We start from the raw sequence: 10,964 nt of genomic DNA on the forward strand, positions 1-10,964 counted from the left end.
GGATCCACCAGACCCATCCTTCCAATTCGGGGAAAAGGAGGACGTATTTGTGGGCCGCATTTGAAGGATCCTACGAATTTGGACAGCCTTTGTCGCAGCGCTGTGACGTAACATCCTTCAAATGAGTCCTCTGAAGGATGCAGACCCTGAATTTGGACACAGTGTTTATGCCTCCCTATCAGTGATAAATGGCATGAGAAACCCCATCACGGCCATAAATCACCATGGCTGTGTGACCGAGGACCCTGCTCCACTCCTTCTCATTTCCCTTTCTTTGTTTTTTATGTCTCTCAAAGACTTCCACCTGGTCTTGCATATGTCCTCTGAGATGCAAAAAAGAGAAATAAACAGTTCCTTCATATTCACGTGTTTGTCAATTATTTATAAAAAGTGTAGTTATGAAATAAATATGAATATTGGGGAAAAGAAAAGTTTAATAACGTTAATAATATAAAAACCCTGTATATATTTGTATATTTATTATATATAATAAATAGTAAAAAATCACCCACCACTCTGATCATGTTTAAAATTTTTATATGAAATTTAACCTAAATTTCTGATGGCACACTATTCTTGGCGGTACATTCTATTCTTGGTAGTTGTCATTCACGGGTCCAATACACACCAGATTCACCAACGTCCTCTGCCGCCTCCTTCCACGCCTGGTCTCTCCGTTTAGCCTGGTTAACGCCAGACCACGTTATGACTTCGTCGTGATTCGTGGTCTGGGAACCACATGTTCATTTTCTCGTATTTGAGGCGTGGTTTACGAATGCCCAGAGCCGTTTATTGGGCGATACAAATGTCTATCAAATGTGCTAGTGCGTAGCTCATAGCCAATCTTTTCAATTATACCGGATGACGTATGTAGAGCGAACGCCAAAAGTTGCTCTATTTTCAAAATAAACTTGCGTTCTAAACTACTTAGAACACTATACACCGTGTCTACACCGGACGCGACAGTTGCCGCGCCACAACAGCTAAAGTCTGTCTACACTGGACGCGACAAGGCGACCGTTGCAAATCATTTAAACTTTGTGTGAGCACGTCATAAATAGAACGCGGCAGCAGATTACTGTTGGGGATTTGCCGTGTCGCGCCGCATCCAGTGTAGACAGCATAATAGGTTCTAATGTCATTTGTCGCGTCGCGTCCGGAGTAGACACAGTGTAAGGCTGCATCGAAAGATAACTTCGCGTCTGCTGCCATGCTGGATCCATAGTTATTAACAAACTGCTTCGGTGAGTTGCATAGAAGGCGTCATCGTCTTGCTGCTCCCTCCCCGTTCTGTGATTGGTTCCCTATCTGAGGTGAAAATTAGGTCCATGGTTTCCAGACTGACTAGCAGCGTGAATAAAATCGCGCTGTGCAAGGCAGGATGGGAAAACTGGTATGAATACATAAAAAGCAATTGGTCATAAAGGACTGGGTGATTGCCCACCGCAATAATGACTTTCTCCTCCATTTTAAAATTTATCCTCAGTTTGCTGCTCTTGAACAGGATGAACGTGATTGGCTGCCGCCTGGCTACTGTATTTGCGTAGAGCGATCCTGATTGGCTGACGCTTCCGTCGGCGGTGCTTCACTGGCGTTGCTCACGGCAGAAGTTGAAAAATTCTCAGCCAGTGAAGCGCCGCCGACGGATCCACAATTCTTTTTTAGGCAACGCTTCACATGAACACACTGTAATACGAGTGTTGAGTTTCATCGTGACTAGGGGTGTAACGGTACGCTAAAATCGTATTCGGTTCGGTACAGTGTCTTGGAGAGCTCGGTTCGGTTCATTTTCGGTACAAAAAAATAAGAACTTACAAAATCTTTATTTTGAAAAGCTGCCAATATACAATAGAATTCTTGCATAAAATAAAAGCGACACATTTGGGTGATATTTTACATAATATTTTTTTAAGGCTCTGAAATGAAGCGGTTGCAATAAATGTTGTTATTATACAAATTAGAGTGTTTATGAATGGTTATGGCGATTCATGTTACATTTGCATATTGTATTTTATGAATGAAAGTAAAACTGGCAAGTTGAATCTCTGTCTTGTTTTATTTAATGTTATCACAGGATAGTTAAATATAGGCTGTGTGTGGGGAAAAAAGTGCGTGAAATAAGACCACAAAAATCTGTTAATGTGTTAACGGTCTAAACATATACATTTGGACTATATTTTTTTAGATACATACGTTTATAAGTATTTTATATGTATTTAAAGTTGAAAGTAAAATAAATTACAATATTTATTTATGTTAAATCATAATCTGCGTGACGCTGCCGTTAATTTGCTTTGATGACGTTCAGGGGCATTCCAAATGAGCGATTATTTTCAGCGAAGGCCAGTGAAGGGAGCAGTGAACACTGCGTAGGGACCCTGTCGATCGGAACGCACCCAAAGAGTATAGAATACCCTACATGTCAGTATTTGTTCTTTGACGCACCTTAACCAAAGCGCGAGTTTTACTGTTCGTCACTCAATAGCGTCCGTGCGGAAACTCGCCTAGGAACATTGTTCCGCTGCGCTTAATATCACGCTAATAATAAATGTATATTATTTAATGAAAAAAAAATATACCGAAACGGTACGCAAGTGGACCGAACCGAACAGGCCGTACCGAAACGGTTCAATACATCCCCGTGAACCGTTACACCCCTAATCGTGACAGTTGAGCTCAAATTTGCAGAAATATGGTCAAACATATTTGTCGCTTTTAAATACCAAGCTATAAAGCATCATTTGTCAGCGTGAATGGAATAGTAATGAATAGTGTTTAACATATTTCATTTACAAAATACAACATTATACTTATTAACAGAAGCAGGAATGAGAACATACCTGCATGAATAAAATAAATTAAAACAAGCTTGAATCTGTGGCCGTCTTTCATGACATTTGTTACATCAATCTATCAGTTAAAGGAATTATTTTAACCAGGAAGCTTGCACACTAATGCTTATGAACTCATGAACTTTCTTTAAAAATACATGCTTCATATTATCCACACAAACTTCATTAATGTTCAAATAAGAGTAAAGTGCTTTTTAGAACAAAATTAAATTTGTTACGATAAACAAAACTCATATAATACTTTTTAGACAGAGCTTCAGTGCAACTCACCTCTCCTCAATCGCGTTTGCCGCGAACTAAGAGAGAAAAGGCGGAACCGGTACACAACACTTATAGGAGCCACATACCACATTTAACAATTACACCAGCCACTGAAAATAAACCTAACTATGAAAATGTGGAATCGCAACAACTTTGAGAATATAAAATTAAACACATATAAAATAATTGATAATTACTCAATTAAGGAGATTTTAACCCTTTCATGCATGAATTATAAAAAAAATTATTTTAATATTATTTTTCATTACTTTAATATGATGCTAAATTGAAATCCTTTTTAATTTTTACAAAATACAATTTTTTTTTAATTATTTAACTGTCCACGTATGTGGACACCATGAAATTGGACATAAAGCCACAGCTGACAATATTAAATATTTAGTTTTAATGGCATGCTATGCTGTTTACATCAGCTCAGTTATTAAAAACAATAATATTACTAAATAATAACAATAAAACACATATTGTAGGAACAACAACAGTAGTTATATATGTGGAAACCTATTAGCAAAATGGGCAAATCATGGAAAACATTCACTGTTGATTGTAACAACTTATAATTTCGTCCTTATCTAACTTCCACTGTCCTCTGGAATATTCTCTATTATTCTTGACCTTGACCTGTGCTGCCCCTGTTTGAAGGCAAAATACAAATTTGTCTCCATATGTATGTGTTAAGTTGCCATTTAATGCTATAATAATTAATTTAAATTGCTATTTATGTTGTTATATTTGTTAAATATCTGTTTTATTAAAATATCACACAATTCATAACATCTTTAAAAAAATAGAATATACATACTAGCAGATTACAGAAATGAGACTTTATGCAATCTGACTCCTGTTGCATGACGTCCACATACGTGGACAGTTGGTTTTTGGTGAATAAAAAAAATAATTTTACTCAGAATTTTAGTTAATAAAATACTAACATGTTCATCATACTTTACTGTACACGCTAATATATTTTTTATCTCAATTGACCTCCTTCTATAAGTTTTTCACAGATATGTCTGGGCATTTAGCACATGGTTATCCATCCGCTGTCAGCCATCTTGGATTTATGATGTTATCAAGCAACAGGTGTTTCTCAATGTCAAGGATACGTCCTTGGCAGGACTGGTCCTTCCAAGTCACTTCCTTCAGAGGCTAGGCGAGGCTCCTCTTAAGCATTTGGAGAACAAGTAAATGGAACAGGCTAGCAAGTGCACGTTATTGCGTCATTACGTGAGTGAAAAGGTCCGCTTTCGGCGCTGAAAAATGGAAGTGCAACCATTACTGGTTTGGTTGCTGTACAGCATTTTTTCTGATATGGAAATGGAGATGGTGAGGCAGCATCGGCGTCAGGCTCGAAGGAGGAGAATTTAAATTTGTCGCCACCTCTGCCGACGTGGGATGGTAAGTAACGTTAACGCTCTTATCATTCATTTAAAAATAATTACATCCATTATGTCAAATTGACCCGCACTGTTTAAACACACTTGACAGTCAAAGAATCAATATGATTAAAAAGGAGTTTATTGATTAAAAAACGATTATATTGCCTGAGTGAACAGAACTGTGACCATAGCAACGCTCTGTTTTTCATGGCAACAGTGTGCCGTATACTTCACGGTGGTCTGTTATCAAGAAATAACAGACCTGAATTCAACCAAGCCATTGTAATAATATTTGATATTTGAAAAATATTTATAATTTAACAACTATTTGTTAAAGACTTGTCCTACCTCACAAACAAGTCCCACAAACAAATGGAAATCAGTTGAGGCGATATGTTTAATAGATTAATAAACATTAAATAAATGGCAAAACTGAAATTATACTTAAACCTTCCTCTCTTCTACATGTTGTACAGGCTCGGCACTACTGTGCCATCAATGCCACAGTGTCAGTACTGCAGCGGTACTATGGAGGGGAGGACACTCGGCCATACTTCAGGCTGGGCAGAGAGGCCATGCAGCAGCTGATGGTGGTCCTGAAGACTGACAGGCAGCACGGATGGGGCCCGACCCTGGAGACACTCGTGTTCCTGTTCTGGCTGGCAACCGATTCAGCCAACAGAGTTGTCTCCAGGGTCTTTAGCGTGCCTCTTCCCACAGTGCACAGAGTTGTCCACAAGATGGCAGATGAGGTGGTGGCTGTGCTCCCCCAATTTGTCCACTTCCCTCGCACACAGGAGGAGCTCCAAGTGGTTGGGGATGGTTTTGCTCGATTGGCTAATCACCAAGCATTTGGCAAGGCAGCAGGGGCAGTAGACGGCTGCCACATTAGAATAAAATGTCCCGGCGGCCCTGATGGTCACGATTACAACAACAGAAAGCTTTTCCCTTCAGTGGTGCTCCAGGCAGTCTGTGACCATCAGGGCCGCTTTATTGACATCTTTGTGGGTTACCCAGGAAGTGTGCATGATGCACGCATTATCAAGAACAGCCCCATCTACACTAGGGGGACTTACCCTCCGCCTGGGTATTTTCTCCTAGCTGACGGTGGCTACCCATGTCTACAGGAACCCCTGGCCCTTATCACACCATATAAGAGGCCAGTGAGAGGCATGGCAGAGCAAAGGTTCAACTACCATCATTCCAAAGGTCGCACAATCATTGAGTGTGCATTTGGAATGATGAAAACCCGCTTCAGGTGCATCTTTTTAGAAGCACTTGAAGTACATACACTGTTTGTCCCTAAGGTAATACATCATTGCAATACTTCTGTAGTGGATTTCTTAAGCAAATCATAGTATCCTACTCAAAATGACAGTTAATGATTAGGGATGCGCCGAAATTTTCGGCCGAAATAGCATTATCGGTTTCGGCCGAAACGTAAGAAAGCGCCGAAAATAAAAGCCGAAATTGTCGCCACGCCTCTCCCATCCTCCCGTCTCGTTCGCGCTGTCATTACGCATCAAACACGGAGTATGTCGGCGGTTTGGAAGCACTTCAAAGTTTCAGATGAGGACAGCAAAGTTGCAATATGCAACATTTGCTCTGCAAAAGTTTCAAGAGGGGGTTCGACAGCAAAGATATTTTCGACTACAGGTTTAATACACCACCTTAAGTCAAGACACACAATTGAATTTGAGGAATACCGTCAAACAACGTTGGTTAAAACTAAGCCAACTAGCACACCAACACCCTCGGTTGCCACAGTTTTCGAAAAAATTAAGAAATTCGCAAATGACAGTGCTAAAACACGTGACATAACAGAGAAAGTAATGGAATTCATTGCTTTAGATGACCAGCCGTTTTCAGTCGTGGAGGACATCGGATTTCGTAGGCTAATACACCACATTGAGCCGCGTTACACACTGCCAAGCAGACGGTATTTTGCAGAGACCTCTCTACCTGAAATGTATGACCGTGTTGCAAAACATGTTCATGAGCTCATAACCACAGATATCTCTGCTCTAAGTTTTACCACAGACATATGGAGCTCTGACGTTAGTCCAACTAGCATGCACAGTTTGACAGCGCAGTGGATAAACGCGGAGTTTAAATTGCAAAACATTCTGCTTCATGCACAGGAGCAGCAGCAATATCCGATGCTTTGGCTAACATGTTTGAAACTTGGAACATAGACAAGTCTAAAGTGCATGTGATTGTGAGAGATAATGCACGGAACATGATAAAGGCTATGGATGACAGTGGATTAAAGAGCTTACCTTGCATGGGACACACGCTGCAGTTGGCTGTGAATGAGGGAGTGCTTAGTCAGCGCAGCATATCAGAAATCACAGCAACTGGGAGAAAAATTGTGGGACATTTTAAGCATTCTCCGCTTGCTTATTCCAGACTACAAGATTTGCAAAAACAGTTTGGGATGCCAACAAAACGACTACAGCAAGATGTGGCCACTCGCTGGAACAGTACATACTATATGTTGCAAGGATTACTTGAACAGAAGCGGGTTTTAGCTGCATACATGACAGATCACGACCTGCCAGCAACTTTGAGTGCACATCAGTAGATGTTGGTGGAAAACATTGTCTCTCTTCTCGCCCCGTTCGAACAGTTAACCAAGGAAATAAGCTCAGCTCAAGCGTCTGTTGCTGAAGTTATTCCACTGATCGCAGCACTGAAGCGCCTGCTTGGAAAAGAGGCGGAAACAGATCATGGCGTAAAAACAGCTAAAAAAACTCTACTGGAGGCTGTTAACAAACGCTTCCAAGACATTGAGTCAAACCCTCTTTACGGCATTGCAACAATATTAGATCCACGCTTTAAAGACCATTACTTTGACGATGAGAAAAGGCAGGATGTACGCGAAATGGTGCAAACAGAGCTCACGGCTCTTGAAACCTCTGGTGAAGCACAAGCCGCGACGGGGAGAACAGAGCAAACTGTGCCTGAGAAACGGTCACGTACAAGTGATGAGGCGCACATTCTTTCGCTTTCTGATATGTTTGACGAAATTTTACAGGAAAGCGTCCCAACCCACAGCGGTGTAAGAGCAAGCGCAGCCTCACAACAAGTAGCAACCTATCTAGCTGAACTACCCATTGGCAGAAGTGACAATCCACTTGACTACTGGCGCGCGAACAAAGATCGCTTTCCTTTGCTTGCATGGACTGCGCGCAAGTACTTATATGCCCCAAGCACCAGCACAGACAGTGAGAGATTATTCAGTGCAGCATCTCATGTTCTTGATGAGAAGAGAAATCGTCTCTCCTGCCAGAAAGCTGAACAACTTTTGTTCATAAAGAGAAATCTGCCACTTTTGCTAAAATAAAAGCAGCCTAATTTGATGTTGTTTACAGTTAAAGGTTTGATTTATTTATTCTGTTATTGCAATGTTGTTTTGCACAGTAATTTAAAATTGAAGTAAAACGTTTAATGCAGGTAATATTTTGCACAATTCGTAAAGGCACTAAAAGCTAGCACAGACTGAGTGATTTTATTCAGTGCAGTATGTTCTTCATGAGAAGAGGAACTGTGTCTTCAACCAGAAAACTGAAAAACTTTTGTTCATAAAGATAAACCTGCTTCTTTTGCTTAAATTAAAAGCAGACCAATTTAGTGTGTATAGTTATGTTGTTTACAGTAAGAGGTTGGATTTATTTATTTTTCTTCTGTTTGTGCACTGTTGTTTGGTACAGTAATTTAAAATTGAAGTAAAAAAGCAGCTAGCATTTTTTTTGCACAATTTTGTTACAGAAAGAAATTTTATTTAGTTTTGTTATTGTTAAACAGCCTTATTACTGTTATTTATTATCAATAAAAGTTTGATTGCTTAATTAATTTGTAGTTTTTTTAATACAAACAAAAAGAAAATATTTTAAACATGTTTTTTAATGAAGCCATTTTCGGTTTCGGTATCGGTTTTTGGCCAAGTGCATCCAAAATTTTCGATTTCGTTTTCGGCCCAGAATTTTCATTTCGGTGCATCCCTATTAATGATAGTCACACTACCTTACTGTATGTGTTCATGTTTTTTCATAACTCAACAGTCTTGTTTTGCTCTGCCTTGCGCATAGGTGTTGACGGCTTGTGTAATTTTGCACAACATTTGTGTTGGTGTCAGGGACGTGCTGGAAGAGGTTGTGGAGGAGAACAACCAGCCACCTGTGGAGCTTAATGGTGGGGAGAGCCGGAATGGAGCTCCTTGGCGGGTGTCGCTGACCAACGAGGTGTCTGCACTCCGCGAGGCACCTCTTGACCATGACTATTTTTGTCAGGTGAATAATTAAGTGTGGACTATGACCTGCTGTGCTTACATCCAAGTACATACAACCTCACCATTGGTAAATACCCATAGTCAAGAAGGTAAATGTAATATACTTAATGTACCAGTGATGTACTGTGTTATGGTCTTAACTGACCAAAAAAGTACATTAAAGGGATAGTTCACTCCAAACTTCTGTCATCATTTACTCTCCCTCAAGTTGTTTCAAACCTGTATGAATTTCTTTTTTCTGCTGAACACAAAAGAAGATATTTTGAAAAATGTCTGTGACCAAACAGTTGATGGACCCCATTGACTTGCATAGTAGGAAGCAAAATACTATTGAAGTCCATGGGGTCCATCAACTGTTTGGTTCCAGACATTTTTCAAAATATCTTCTTTGTGTTCAGCAGAAAAAAAAAAGGCAATTTCCTGCTGTCGCCTTGCCATCCTCTGTCCCTTGACCTGTGGCAGGACACTTACATTCCTAAACAGTGAAGACCAAAAAGTTGTGATGCTTTACACTACCGTTCAAACGTTTTGGGGTCAGTACGATTTAAAATGTTTTTAAAAGAATTCTCTTCTGATAACCATGGCTGCGCTTATTTGATTAAAAATACTTCAAAAATCATAGTTATAGTATTAATTGTTATTTCAGTGTAAATCAGCTGTTTTCTATGTGAATATACAGTAAAGTGTAATTTATTCCTGTGATCAAAGCTGAATTTTCAGCATCACCAGTCTTCAGTGTCACATGATCCTTCACAAATCAGTATAATGTGAGGATTTGATGCTCAAGAAACATTATGATTATCATTGTTGAAAACAGTTGTTTGTCTGTCAGTTGTACAGGTTTTTTTTCCACAGGATTCTTTGATTAATAGGAAGTTCAAAAGAACAGCATTTGTTTTGTACAGTATTGATTTCTTTCCTCCAAAAAAATAAAAATAAAATTCTCACTGACCCCAAACTTTTGAATGGTAGTGTATTAGTACTATTGTACACTTCACCGGAAGCAGGCCCAAGTCTGTCAGATTAACATTCAAGGCTTACTTCAAAAATCACAAGTTACATTAAAATGTGGATAAACAATTATTTCCATACTTGTCTCCCACCTTGTACTTGGTTTTTAAATTGTCCCACTTTTTTTTGGCCTGGGCGTGGGAAACCCTCCCTTCGAGCCCCATCTTCTCCAAAATAAGCCTACACTGTTAGACATTTCAAAGGGTTTTTACAGTAACTTACTGGCAACACTGTTGCCAGTAAGTTACTGTAATTAGAATTTACAGTACCCAACTGTATTTCAGTTTACAGTAAGGTACTGTAGTAATGTACTGCCATATATTATTGTAATTCACTGTTTTGTATATAGATTTAATTAAATTTTATAATTTTAGATAGAATTAATTTTATAGTTACTACTGATATTCAATTCAAACAGACACAATTATTCCAAAATATCACATTTTTTATTTAAACATTGCATATATAACACTGAAACACAGAAAAAAATATTCCAATGCTGGAACACTGCATCTTCACTCTTTCTCCCATCAAATGGCATTCCAGGTGCTGCTCCAAAACATAGGTCACCTTTGCTCACCGTCCACTTTGTTACACAGAGAAATTTGTTCCCTGAAAAAAAAAAAGAAATTACACATTTGTAAAAGACAAACCCCCATATGGAATACACAAACCTCTCAAAATCATAGTGAAGTTATTCTCTTACCATGAATTATTAGTCCCAGCGTGGGTAACCTGCTCTTGTCCTCTGTGATGCTTCATTTGAGTTGCCTTTAAACACACACAAAATGCAGTAAATATTAAATTCAATTTAAAAAAAGGCAGCTAGTCATAAAACTTTTGTTTAACCTAACGTTAGTTAACATACGATTTTGTATTCTCAACTATAGGCTACTGCTGAACATTAAATAACACCTGAACAAAATTTCACATTAGCTAACTGTTAATATAAGATTATGCTTTGCGCGTTAAAATAATTTAATTTGGTAATTTAATAAGCTGACAGCGTCGTTTGTTAATTGAAAGTACAGCGCAGTTTACCGTGGTAAAGTTTATGTACCATAATGTTGACGAGTAAATGTTACTAGGTTAAACTGTTGGGCAAAAATCTGACAAACCACACACAAACAGACATACAAATAACAAATA

The sequence above is a fragment of the Garra rufa genome, unplaced genomic scaffold (genome assembly GCF_049309525.1).
Source record: "Garra rufa unplaced genomic scaffold, GarRuf1.0 hap1_unplaced_005, whole genome shotgun sequence".
NCBI classification, from domain to species: domain Eukaryota; kingdom Metazoa; phylum Chordata; class Actinopteri; order Cypriniformes; family Cyprinidae; genus Garra; species Garra rufa.